At 34.3% G+C, this 13,061-nt stretch overlaps 1 long non-coding RNA gene across 1 annotated transcript; it reads right to left on the bottom strand.

The window, feature by feature from the left end:
* Nucleotides 1–3,734: 3,734 nt before the first annotated feature.
* Nucleotides 3,735–12,541, bottom strand: LOC134279478 (uncharacterized). The gene is made up of 3 exons (XR_009994633.1): nucleotides 12,488–12,541; nucleotides 12,251–12,341; nucleotides 3,735–4,818 (listed from the first exon to the last, which is right to left on the bottom strand). It is a non-coding gene; the product is annotated as an uncharacterized LOC134279478 (long non-coding RNA).
* Nucleotides 12,542–13,061: the final 520 nt, after the last annotated feature.

Below are 13,061 nucleotides of genomic sequence, written 5' to 3'. Positions count from 1 at the left end.
ACAACTAATTAAAGCTCATAACAATAACAACTAACTACTAATTAAAACTCATAACAATAACAACTAACACTCATAACAATAACAAATAATAAAAAATCACAAACAACAGAAAATAACTTGAGCTCCTAACAAGTAAAACTCATGACTGCCTCAATAACAAATAACTGAAACTCATAACAATGTCAACTAATAAAAACATTAAAAACATAATGTAACAATTAACAAATAAAACATGAAAATTAACAACTTTTACAACCCTCACAAACAAAACACTGTAATAACAACTCAATAAACTATAACAATTATAATAAAAACCTAATGAACAAATAACAACAAATACTAACTAAGGAAACAAAATATAAACCAAAAAGTAAGAACTAAAATAACAAAGAGACCTAACATCAAAGAAATACAAAAAAACCTCCACTCCAGCGTTGTTGGCATGCTGTTCCAATCCAATATGCCCAGCCTCCTCCTCCAATGATGAAGAACCATCCCCCTCCAAGTGCACCATCTCCAACGATGACATCCCGACAAAGAGAGAACAGAAAAGATTAGACAAAGAAAAAACAACAGAACAAAAAAACAATAGGAAAGAACTACTACAAAAAATGTGTTGAGAGTGAGGAAGGGGAGGGAAATGTTAGTATTAATTAGTAAGAGTGCAAAAATGATAATGAAACCAACTCACCTCTGCTTTTCCTTAACAACTAAGCAATACCTCTGTTCCAGCGTTGTTGGCATGCTGTTCCAATCCAATATGCCCAGCCTCCTCCAACGATGAAGAGCCAGCAGCCTCCTTGTGCACCATCTCCAACGATGACATCCCGGCAAAGAGAGAACAGAGAAGATTAGACAAAGTAAAAACAACAGAACAACAAGAGGCCCATGGGCCTTATAGGTCACCTGAGCATTATCTCAACTTTCCTGCAGTGATTGAATTATTATCATGTTTTAAGCAATGCTATTATAATAGCATTTACAAGAGAGTTTGGTTACTTAAAATACCATAGGCAGGGTAAGAACAAAAGAATGCATTTCAACAAATCAGTAAAAACAACAGATAGTGACTTATATTCCACATATAAATTTTAACCCTTGAATCAAATTGGACAATTTTTAAAAAGGCATCCTTGCTTTTCAAAAATATTTGATTAATACCAAGGAGCAGATTTCAAACAATTCATTCATTTTCAAAATAACAGCACACCCCCCAACATGGTACTGTTGGGGCCATGAAATTCACAATTCTTGAATGAACCTTTGACATAACTATATAGGTAGTTCATCTGCTTAATACACAGCACAAAAAGAAAAATTCAAAATTTAAAAATTTTTTCACTATCACAATGTAATTAAATAATCTTAGAACCAAACCCTAACTAAAACACAAACTATAACAGGTACTTTGCTCATCATAACTATGTTCTTAGTTAGTTTATTTAAAACATAGGAGCAGAGAAGAAGATTTTCCAAGAATTCATGTATTTTCACTATATAATCAATAGAGCCCCGCCCTAACACCAGAACCCCTGACCCTAGGACCATAAAATTCATAATTTTGGTAGAGGCACTCTTGCTCATCATAACTATGTACTTAGGTAGTTTATTTAATACCTAGGAGCAGAGAAGAAGATTTTCAAAGAATTCATGTATTTTTACTATATAATCAATAGAGCCCCCCCCCCCAACACCAGAACCCTTGACCCTAGGGCCATAAAATTCACAATTTTGATAGAGGCACTCTTGCTCATTATAACTATGCACTTAGTTAGTTTATTTAATACCCAGGGGCAGAGAAGAAGATTTTCAAAGAATTCATGTATTTTCACTGTATATAATCAATAGAGGCCCGCCCTAACACCAGAACCCCTGACCCTGGGGCCATAAAATTCACAATTTTGGTAGAGGCACTCTTGCACATCATAAGACTATCTACAATAGTTAGTTTATTTAATACCCAGCCAAAGAAATAATGCATTTTCCTATATAATTATTTAGCCCTGCCCTAGCACTAGCACCCCTCCCCAGGGCCATGAATTTCACAATTTTGAGAGGACAGAATGCTGATTACAATCATGCAAACAGTTTGACTGCTTGATGTCCAGGAGTAAAGAAGAAGATTTTTAAAGATTGCATTAATTTTACTGGTTTTGGCCCCACCCCTCAGGCCCCAGGGGGGCAGGGATCATGAAATTCACAATTTTTGTTCCCCTTCACCCATAGATGCATTGTGCCAAATTTGGTTGAAATTGGTTCAATGGTTGCAGAGAAGAAGCTGAAAATGTTCAAAAGTTTACGAACAACGATGACGATCGACGTACGACGAAAGAGAGAACAGAAAAGATAGCAAAGTAAAGTTTACTCAGGTGACCTAAAAAGAAAAGGAAGAACTACTACTACAAAATATGTGTTGAGAGTGAGGGAGGGGAGGGAAATGTTAGTACTAATTAGTAAGAGTGCAAAAATGATAATGAAACCAACTCACCTCTGCTTTTCCATAACAACTAAGCAATACCTCCGTTCCAGCGTTGTTGGCATGCTGTTCCAATCCAATATGCCCAGCCTCCTCCAACGATGAAGAGCCAGCAGCCTCCATGTGCACCATCTCCAACGATGACATCCCGGCAAAGAGAGAACAGAGAAGATTAGACAAAGAAAAAACAACAGAACAAAAAACAAAAGGAAAGAACTACTACAAAAAATGTGTTGAGAGTGGGGGAGGGGAGGGAAATGTTAGTACTAATTAGTAAGAGTGCAAAACTGATATTGAAACCAACTCACCTCAGCTTTTCTTTAACAACTAAGCAATACCTCCATTCCAGCGTTGTTGGCATGCTGTTCCGTTCCTATCCAATATGCCCAGCCTCCTCCAACGATGAAGAACCAGCAGCTCCATGTGCACCATCTCCAACGATGACATCCCGGCAAAGAGAGAACAGAAAAGATTAGACAAAGAAAAAACAACAGAACAAAAAGAAAAGGAATGAACTACTACTACAAGAAATGTGTTGAGAGGGGAAGGGGAGGGAAATGTTAGTACTAATTAGTAAGAATGCAAAAATGATAATGAAACCAACTCACCTCTGCTTTTCCTTAACAACTAAGCAATACCTCCGTTCCAGCGTTGTTGGCATGCTGTTCCGTTCCTATCCAATATGCCCAGCCTCCTCCAACGATGAAGAGCCAGCAGCCTCCATGTGCACCATCTCCAACGATGACATTCCGGCAAAGAGAGAACAAAGCAGATTAGACAAAGAAAAAACAACAGAACAAAAAAACAAAAGGAAAGAACTACTACAAAAAATGTGTTGAGAGTGGGGGAGGGGAGGGAAATGTTAGTACTAATTAGTAAGAGTACAAAAATGATAATGAAACCAACTCACCTCTGCTTTTCCTTAACAACTAAGCAATACCTCTGTTCCAGCGTTGTTGGCATGCTGTTCCAATCCAATATGCCCAGCCTCCTCCAACGATGAAGAACCAGCAGCCTCCATGTGCACCATCTCCAACGATGATATCCCGGCAAAGAGAGAACAGAGAAGATTAGACAAAGAAAAAACAACAGAACAAAAAACAGAAAAAAGGAACTACAATAAAAAATGTGTTGAGAGTGGGGGAGGGGAAGGAAATGTTAGTACTAATTAGTAAGAGTACAAAAATGATAATGAAACCAACTCACCTCTGCTTTTCCTTACATGTAACAACTAAGCAATACCTCCGTTCCAGCGTTGTTGGCATGCTGTTCCAATCCAATATGCCCAGCCTCCTCCTCCAACGATGAAGAGCCAGCAGCTTCCAAGTGCACCATCTCCAACAATGACATCCCGGTAAAGAGAGAACAGAGAAGATTAGACAAAGAAAAAAAAACAGAACAAAAAAAAACAAAAGGAAAGAACTACTACAAAAAATGTGTTGAGAGTGGGGGAGGGGAGGGAAATGTTAGTACTAATTAGTAAGAGTACAAAAATGATAATGAAACCAACTCACCTCTGCTTTTCCTTAACAACTAAGCAATACCTCTGTTCCAGCGTTGTTGGCATGCTGTTCCAATCCAATATGCCCAGCCTCCTCCAACGATGAAGAACCAGCAGCCTCCATGTGCACCATCTCCAACGATGATATCCCGGCAAAGAGAGAACAGAGAAGATTAGACAAAGAAAAAACAACAGAACAAAAAACAAAAAGAAGGAACTACTATAAAAAATGTGTTGATAGTGGGGGAGGGGAAGGAAATGTTAGTACTAATTAGTAAGAGTGCAAAAATGATAATGAAACCAACTCACCTCTGCTTTTCCTTAACAACTAAGCAATACCTCCGTTCCAGCGTTGTTGGCATGCTGTTCCAATCCAATATGCCCAGCCTCCTCCTCCAACGATGAAGAGCCAGCAGCTTCCAAGTGCACCATCTCCAACGATGACATCCCGGTAAAGAGAGAACAGAGAAGATTAGACAAAGAAAAAAAAAAACAGAACAAAAAAAACAAAAGGAAAGAACTACTACAAAAAATGTGTTGAGAGTGGGGGAGGGGAGGGAAATGTTAGTACTAATTAGTAAGAGTACAAAAATGATAATGAAACCAACTCACCTCTGCTTTTCCTTAACAACTTAGCAATACCTCCACTCTAGCGTTGTTGGCATGCTGTTCCAATCCTATATGCCCAGCCTCCTCCAAGTCTTTGTAATACCATCTCCAACAATGAAGTCTCCGCAAAGAGAGAACAAAGAAATCCATTCCAGTGTTGTTTGCATGCTGTTCCAATTCATTTTGCCCTTCCTTCTCCAAGTCCTTATTACTTCAACTTCATAATGAAGTGCTGGGAAATTGAGAAGAAGGAATAAGGTGAAAAAAGGCAAACGAACAAATTAACAAAGAAAACACTTTGTTAGAGAATTGGGAAGGAGATGAAAACATACTATTAGGTAATCAGAGATCAAAGTTCACCTCAACGAAAGTTGTCTTTAAGTAATGCAAAGTCCCACAATTAACATTCTAGAAGTTACATCCCAAAATGCAAAATTTATGCAAATTTGATCTGATACAGCTTGCAGTTGCTTAGAAATAGACCTATCCAAAAACTTAAAATTAGGCACCCATCAAGATAAACTTGCACCCATAACTTAATTAATTTTGCCAGGTCCATTATCTGGAAAATGTATGTGGGATCCAGCATCCGAAGCAATTTAAGTCTATCAACCTTAGTGCAATAAAGTTTGAGTCCTAGAGTTACTTGGAAATGGGACATGAACCAAAACATTAACCTGTTCACTCATCTGGAAAATGTAGGTCAGATCCAGCATCTAAAGTGTGCATCCTAAGATGTATCACCCATGCAAGTTTGGTCATCATAGGGCTCATAGTTACTTAGAAATGAGAGCTGTACCAAAACATTGACCTGTTCACTCATCTGAAAAAGTAGGTCAGATCCAGCTTCCGAAGCTAGTCCGGTAGGCAAAGCAGGTAAAAATTTCTCTGGACCAATAGCATTTAAGAAAATGCACAGTCAGTCCAGATGACCATTTGAAAAAAATTGAGCATAATTCAAATTTTAAAAAAGGTCGGGATCGGGATGCACATCTATTTTTAAGCCCCACTTAAAGGTCACAAACACCAAAAAAAAAATAAATGGCCGCTTATTCAATATGTTGACGATAGACAATTTTATTTGTTATGGCAAAGTCAAAGTTCATGTCATTATGTCTAATGTTAAAGGTGCATGGACAGAGGTTTGAAGTTAATATTTTCTGTATAATATTACAACTTATATATGACTGCCGTCATGAGAAAAGGGCCCTTATCTTTTGACGTCACAATGCCCGGAAAACGACGTCAAAGTCACGGTATTGTAAACACGGAAGTAATTTTTGTTGACTGCAACTTGTAAACAAGAAATAAAATTGAATTTCAAAGCGTAACAAAAATTTTAAACTTCATACGGACATTTTTTCATTGGTATATGATATATTTACAATTTAGTAAGTAAATTTATTCATAATTTTGTTTAAGTATTTAACTTGATGTAGATATATGGGGGCATTGGACATGCGCGTTGCTAGCCCTGGAACAGCAATTAAAACGATGTCTATGCATGACTAAATTAAAAATGCTGCATATTTGTTTTCCGAGCAATTTACAAATGCTTATTTGAATTTTGAATTGAGTTAAGAAGTCTTAATATTAAAAGGTATATTCCATACAAATGTATATATTTTTTTCAGAGAGAGAGAGAGAGAGAGATGCATATATATAGTAATTACCGTTCTAATAAGCACTACTTTTTTCTGAAAAAATATATAGCATAATTTAAAACGTAATTAGCCATTTTAATTTTAATCCATAGTTTATCATACTGATATACCCCGATAACCAGCCTTCGGTGGACTGTCGATTTTAAAATGTGTGTAAAAAAAAAGGGGGGGGGGGGAGACAAGCCAAAAAATCTCCGAATAAAAAGACCGGTAAAAGTTAAAGCTAAGAAACATAATCCATCTTTGTTTGAATAAAGATATTGGTAACATGGGAGATCCAATCCTTTTATATAAACAATAAATATTTTTTTTACTAAATTAACAGTAATAGAATATGCTAAGGGGGGAAAATACGGATGATGGGGATGCATGCCACCAAAATTTTGCTAAAATAAATTTTGTTTCAAAAACTAATTTAAAATGATCAAATAAATACATTCAAAGGAATCGTATGGTAAAAATTACTATTGTTTCAAATTTCTGAAATTGTTTCGATGAAATGAATGAATGAAATCCCACTGGAACCTATTTTGCAATATGTTAAGAAATTAAATACAGCTATTGTAGACTTTCCCCAAAAGCATTATACCTAATGTTGAAGAAATTAACAATGAGGATTTTTATAAGTCAAAAAGGGGGGAAAAACTATAGCTAAGCAAAAAGACATACGAATTTCTGGATAACATCAAATACATCACTGAAAGAGCAAAAAGTATGTGACAAATTGTTATGGGTATAATTTCCAAAAGTTATGAAAGTGTTTAAAATCTTTAAAAACTTTAATGAGCGTGAAATATATATCACTGACTTTTCATGATATGAAATAAATAAGTCACATTTTGCGTTGAAATCTTCAACTCTGATACATGTATCAAAATACCCCCGCATATCTCGACATTAATTTCTTAAAGTTCCGAGATAAGACTTTATATCATAATCCTAACATGACTCTACGGAAAGTAATTAATAAACAAACACTAATTTTTCTTCCTTTAATTAAAATATTGGCCATTACAGTCGCACGCAAGTAGCAACGGAGGTTGGGGTGTACATTGAAAGTCCCCCCCCCCCCCTGACCTCCACACACATACACACTTTTTTGTTGCATCATAGTCAAATTCGTGCTCTATAGGGCAAAAAAAAGAATAAGGCACTGTATTATGTTTGATTAAGAAAATTTGATACTGAAAGAAGACTGAACCTACCTTCCTCCCTCCCCAACGGCGAAATTGGATTCGAGTTTCGACACACACACCTTTGGGGGGTGGGGGGTGAGTAGGTTTTTTTTTTAAAGTAGATTTATTTTTTTCCCCTATCTGAACCCCCCCCCCTCATTTTCAAACGAGTTGTGTGGGGACAGGCGAAGGTACGAGTCAAATGTTTGTTTTATTTTGATATGTTTGGTATGTTCTGAAGTAATAACTAGGGGAAAATGGCTTGCCTAAAGATTTTCAGCGAAAGAGAGTCAAATTAGAGCGGTATACTATTATTTAATTAACAGCATCGCCTCATACAAAAAGCATTAACGTATTTTGGACGTAATGTTCAATATAAGATAAGACAATCGCATCGAAAAGTGAAAAACTTATAAGGTATCAAGTTAATAAACCATTGTCACGGAGGAAAATGAATAGATGACCGTTCGTGGCCGTAAAAAATTGTTTTGCTTGTCAAGGAAAATTTGATGGTTGAAAGTGCCCACAACTGTAAAAAATATAGCCCCCCCCCAACTGAAATGGCTTCCTAAGGGCCTGCCGTTCTTGCGTAAAAATATATTAGTATTCATTCAGCTGTTTCAAATAGATTTTGAAAGTCGGGTGAAATGTTACGGTTCGTCAAAATTTAGAACAATTTTTATGCACAATTCCCATCTCTTTGATTATAGTTATACAATATAATACATAAATCATTTTTATACATAAATCATATATATTTTTGGTGTGGCCGGATTTAATAGAGGGAATAATTACCAGAGGTCCTTATAAGAATATACAAATGTTGTGTTTAAGTGAAACAGGGTACAGGTGCGACAAATTTTTTTTAAAAAGTTAATGTGCAGAAATATTTCTAACCGATTTAATTGTGATTTACTTCTTTAAAAAATAAGTTAAAAGACAGTTTCAAATTGAGGTATAAATTCAAAGAAAGTTTTTCACTTATATGGAGACACCACCACTTGCCGGTGGAGAGCTGCAAATGTTGTCCTATACTCAGCTCTCAGAGCTATTGAGCAGGGAGGGATCTTTTTCGTGCCAGCACCTACTGCGACACGGGACCTCGGTCTCATTCGAAGGACCGGTCTCCATGTCCCACAGTGGGATTCGAACCGGCGACGTAAGGATTGATTCCTTACTTCCTTGCATGTAAGAAGGGAACGTATATTTTTTTTTCATGAATGTTTATTAAAGGAATAAACGTTTTAAAAAACAAGTTTACATATTTTGGCGTATCTGAATTTATTATTTCTCAATTGAATTCTTCGATGATACAGAAAATACACGGTGTTTTTTTTATCGTAACAGTTATAGGGAATAAATGTTGGTGAGTGGATGCTGTCTAATAAGATTTTTTTTAAATATCGGGATCGATGTGCTTTTTGCGAGGCGTGCCCCTATTTGCGTGCGGTGTCCTTCTGCATCGGATTCCCTCTCTATATATATTTCTTTTAATCTTTAAGTGTTACAACCTCTCTATATATATTTATGTTATAAAGCTTTTAATCTTTAGCATGAAAATAGTGATTATATACGAAATCCCTTAGGAATACAGTCAAACCTGTTTTAAGTGTTACAACTGCTTCATATATTGTATAAATTGAATTTAAAAAGTTAATTTTATATAAAAAGAATTTGTTAATTTATATGGATATAAAATGTTCAAATACATTTCCCTGATTTTCCTTCAGATTATGTAATTAATAAAGCATTCCTAGATTGTCATGAAAATATTCAACAACTTAATTTGTATATTAAGAACATCAATAAAGATCTTTTAACAATAAATCCATATTAATTAAATCCCCCACCTGCAATTATTGGTCATTAACTCATTATCATCTGTTCATGTTTGGCTTCGTATGAATTACACATGACAGACGGAAGTCTGTGACAAAACAGACAAAATGGCTAAAATTAGCATGAAAATAGTGATTATATACGAAATCCCTTAGGAATAGTTAAATACTAGTCGCTTGGAAGAAAAAATTAAATACTTCCTCAAGTTTTTAATTCTCAAATCGATTGATGTTATTTAAATAACGTAATTTCAAGATTTTTTTGAAAATTGAATTAGACGCAGGCGACGTCATGATAACGTTTTCACTGACTAACGTCAAAGTTATTTTTGGAGCGCCTCACTAAAATGCTCATAAAATAGGGAAAAAGTGAGATATTTTCAAAATTTGTCTATATTTGCATTCAGAAAGAGTCCGGCTATCAAAATTTACCAAAAAGTCATTTTGTGAAAATTTGACCTTAAGGGCCCTTTTCTCATGACGGCAGTCATATTTTAATAGCATTTCACACAAAAATAAATTAAAAATCTTATTTCATTTAAAAGTTATTAAAACTTCCAATTCTTTGGTGGGTTTGATTGACACATCTTTGCACTAGCTTTCACAATTTTTAAATTTTATTCTTAATACTTAGGAGAAGTGGCAATCTTGTTGCCAAAATTGAACATAAAGAAGTCTAATATCATATTTTATTTCCCTAGGCACCAAATCACATCAAATTCATGTTAAAACTTGTGAAAATAAAAAATAATTGATTTTCCAGGAGAATATTTGAAAATTTCTTTTTTTATAAATCTCAAAATCTAAATTGTTTATGACTACCATTTTTTCTTTAAACCTATAAAGAATTATATCTAAGGTTAACAAAAACACATATTTTATTATTGTTGACCAGTAAAAAATAACAAAACAGCCTTTTGAACATGCATACCCCCTATTTTGGAATATGAAATTTTTCAATCATTCTTTGCAAAATTTAAAAAAAGTAAAATTTCAAAAGGAGAAACATGCTTAAAATCAACAAAAATAGATCTCTAGTTTTTTGGTTTTTTTTTTTAAATTAAAAAGCTTTATGTCCATAAAGGCAATTAAGAATTATGTGTCTTTGTTTGTACTTAATGACATACATGTATAGATCCTATGAATAGAGTACAAAGTGTTAATTTCCATAACATCAAATGTATAACAAATGTAAATCAAATGCTTGTATGACACTATAATAAACAAATATATACCTGCTACATGATTATCAATCATCCAAAAATATATTATTTCTGTAAAGAAGTGATAATTAAATTTTTTTTTATTGGTGTGTAAAATTAAAACCAGATCCGTAAAAGTATGGACTTTCATTAAAGCAAAATGAGCTGCATTTTTGACCATTTTATTTAGCTGTTACCGGTATATGTGTTGCGTATACGTATCGTGATACGGAAAAATACCGTTTTTATAATTTAAAAGTCCAAAAATTTTTCATTTATTTGTTCAATCTTTCAAATTACAATTATAAAATGTCTAGAAATATTGAAAAAGGTGAAAAGAACGGCATCTTACCATCCAACCATGATTAATTTTATGTAAATGAAAATTTCAAAAAAGTGAAATTTTGTTTTTTTAGCACACTTTCAAGAAAAATAATGACAGTTCATTAAAAATCAGTGTGAAAATTGCTTGTAAAAATAATGATATTATATATAAATGCTTATATCATACAAAATTTTTGGCGATACCCATCCCTATTATTTAGCTGTTGAAAATGTGTTTATACTATGATAAATGTTTTTATAATTTAAACCTTTATGATGAATTAGACTAGAACAAAGTAATAAACAAAAGTTTTGTACAATCTAGTAATGTATTATTTAAGAAATCAATATTGTATAGGACGACAATAATGTAATATATTGCTTAATTACAATTAAAACAAAAATTTTCAGACTGCAAATACATTGTATGAGTATAACAAAAGTTTATATTGCTTTAAATTGAAATGTTGATTACAATTATGCAACAAAAATTTTTACATGTACACTATAGCAAATATATGTTGCTAAATCAACCTATTTTGGATAAACCAGAGAAAGGAATATAGCTAATTCAATGTATGTGGTCAAATCTAGTAATTGTAACCGACCTCTGTAATCGATTCTTTTGCCTGACCATAGTGTACTCTTTGCTATCTTCATGGCCATATAGGAAAGCCACCCCCAATAATTTTGCTGATATACAGGGTGTTTCATAATATATGTTACATTTTATATCTAATTATTTTTCTTACCTATCATACTTCTATTACAAACTATATATATCATTTTAAACATCAAATCCTGCATTTTTGTTCCATCTGAAAAAAGTCAAGGAAAACTTGGTCTTACAATGATTGTGTTATAAACGCAGTTATCATAATTTGATGTTCATGTTACCAATATTCATTTAGAAGTTGCTGAAATGAATTTTTCAAAAGAATAGAAGCTTTCTAGGATGCTTATCAGAAGGCTAGTAACAAGGTTAAAGGGCAGGGACAGGCAATATGTGTGATAAATGACACGGTATTCCAGAAAGCCTAAAGCTAGTCTTTTAAAGAAATGGAGATTTATTCGGTGAAATGGGGACTCTTAGCTAGTGTAGCAAACTTCCGAGAAGAGTGTTTGATAGATATTTTAAGAAATTGATGCTGGCAATATCAGCCTTTTCAGCATACATAGAACTTTGAAATATGATTTGAAGTTATAATCAGTATTCAAATTTCCAATAATAAAAGGAAAGAGTTTGACCTTTGCATTTGACAATCTCAGCCTTTGGGCTCTTTTCTGTAGGGGCCCGGTTCTTAATGAACAGGGTCTAAAATCCTAGACCACAGATACTGAATCAGCTCAAAAAGAACATAGACCTTCAAATGAGGAGTGTCTAAGCAGAAATATGTGACAAGGTTTTATAACTTGTTTTTTGTTTTATGATGTCAATTTGTAACTGTCACGTGATCTTACCTGCCGATGACTGCAGAAAGACTGCTGCTCAAATGAAGAGATACCGTCAACTGGGCATTTCCCATTTCACCATATCGTCCAGGACGTACATCTGATAAACAAGGAAAAATCTTTGAACATTTGCCCAACTGTCCTGTGTTCACAGTCCTGATAAACTAGTTTTACAAGTTTGGAACAAACAAAATCAAACTTGCGCTACAAAATGGAACAAAATGCATTCATTTCAAGACAACTCACCCGGTGTAAGAATTCAAAAATCCATGTCAACTTTAAAACACGACAAATGATTCAACGGAAACATATCACACTCACTTCCAGTATGGCGACTTGTGAACAAAAGAACAACAGAAAAATCCCACCAAAATGAACACGTGACTAAAGATCGATCATCGAGAGATCAAAGTGCATCCAATGAAAAACAAGTCTCGTCAACCGATATATTCTATTTATAGCATCAACTGACCCCAACAGTGAATAATGCTCTATCTCGTTCACCAGAGGCCTGTTTAGAAAGAGCGAGCGCTAGTCAAAATTCCTTAATCCTGCAAAAGAAATGTTCGTCAGTGCTCGCTCTGTTGAACAAGCCTCAGGAATCATTCGAAAGAAGACTAACCTTTCTTAAACTACACACGTACATCCAAATAACAACACCCCCCTCCAACAAAGTGAAATACTTTAAATGTATCGGGGTCTCCACAAATTTTACCTCTCGTACCTCTCTTCTTGTGTTTATTGTAAAAAAAAAAAAAAAAAAAAAACAGTTATATTGATATCATTATTTGGATTCATTTTTATGTCACAGCGTATTTGA

The sequence above is a fragment of the Saccostrea cucullata genome, unplaced genomic scaffold (assembly GCF_032062105.1).
Source record: "Saccostrea cucullata isolate Sc308-1 unplaced genomic scaffold, CSIRO_AGI_Scuc_v1 ctg97, whole genome shotgun sequence".
NCBI classification, from domain to species: Eukaryota; Metazoa; Mollusca; class Bivalvia; order Ostreida; family Ostreidae; genus Saccostrea; species Saccostrea cuccullata.
This window is presented reverse-complemented; position numbering and strand designations above follow the sequence as displayed.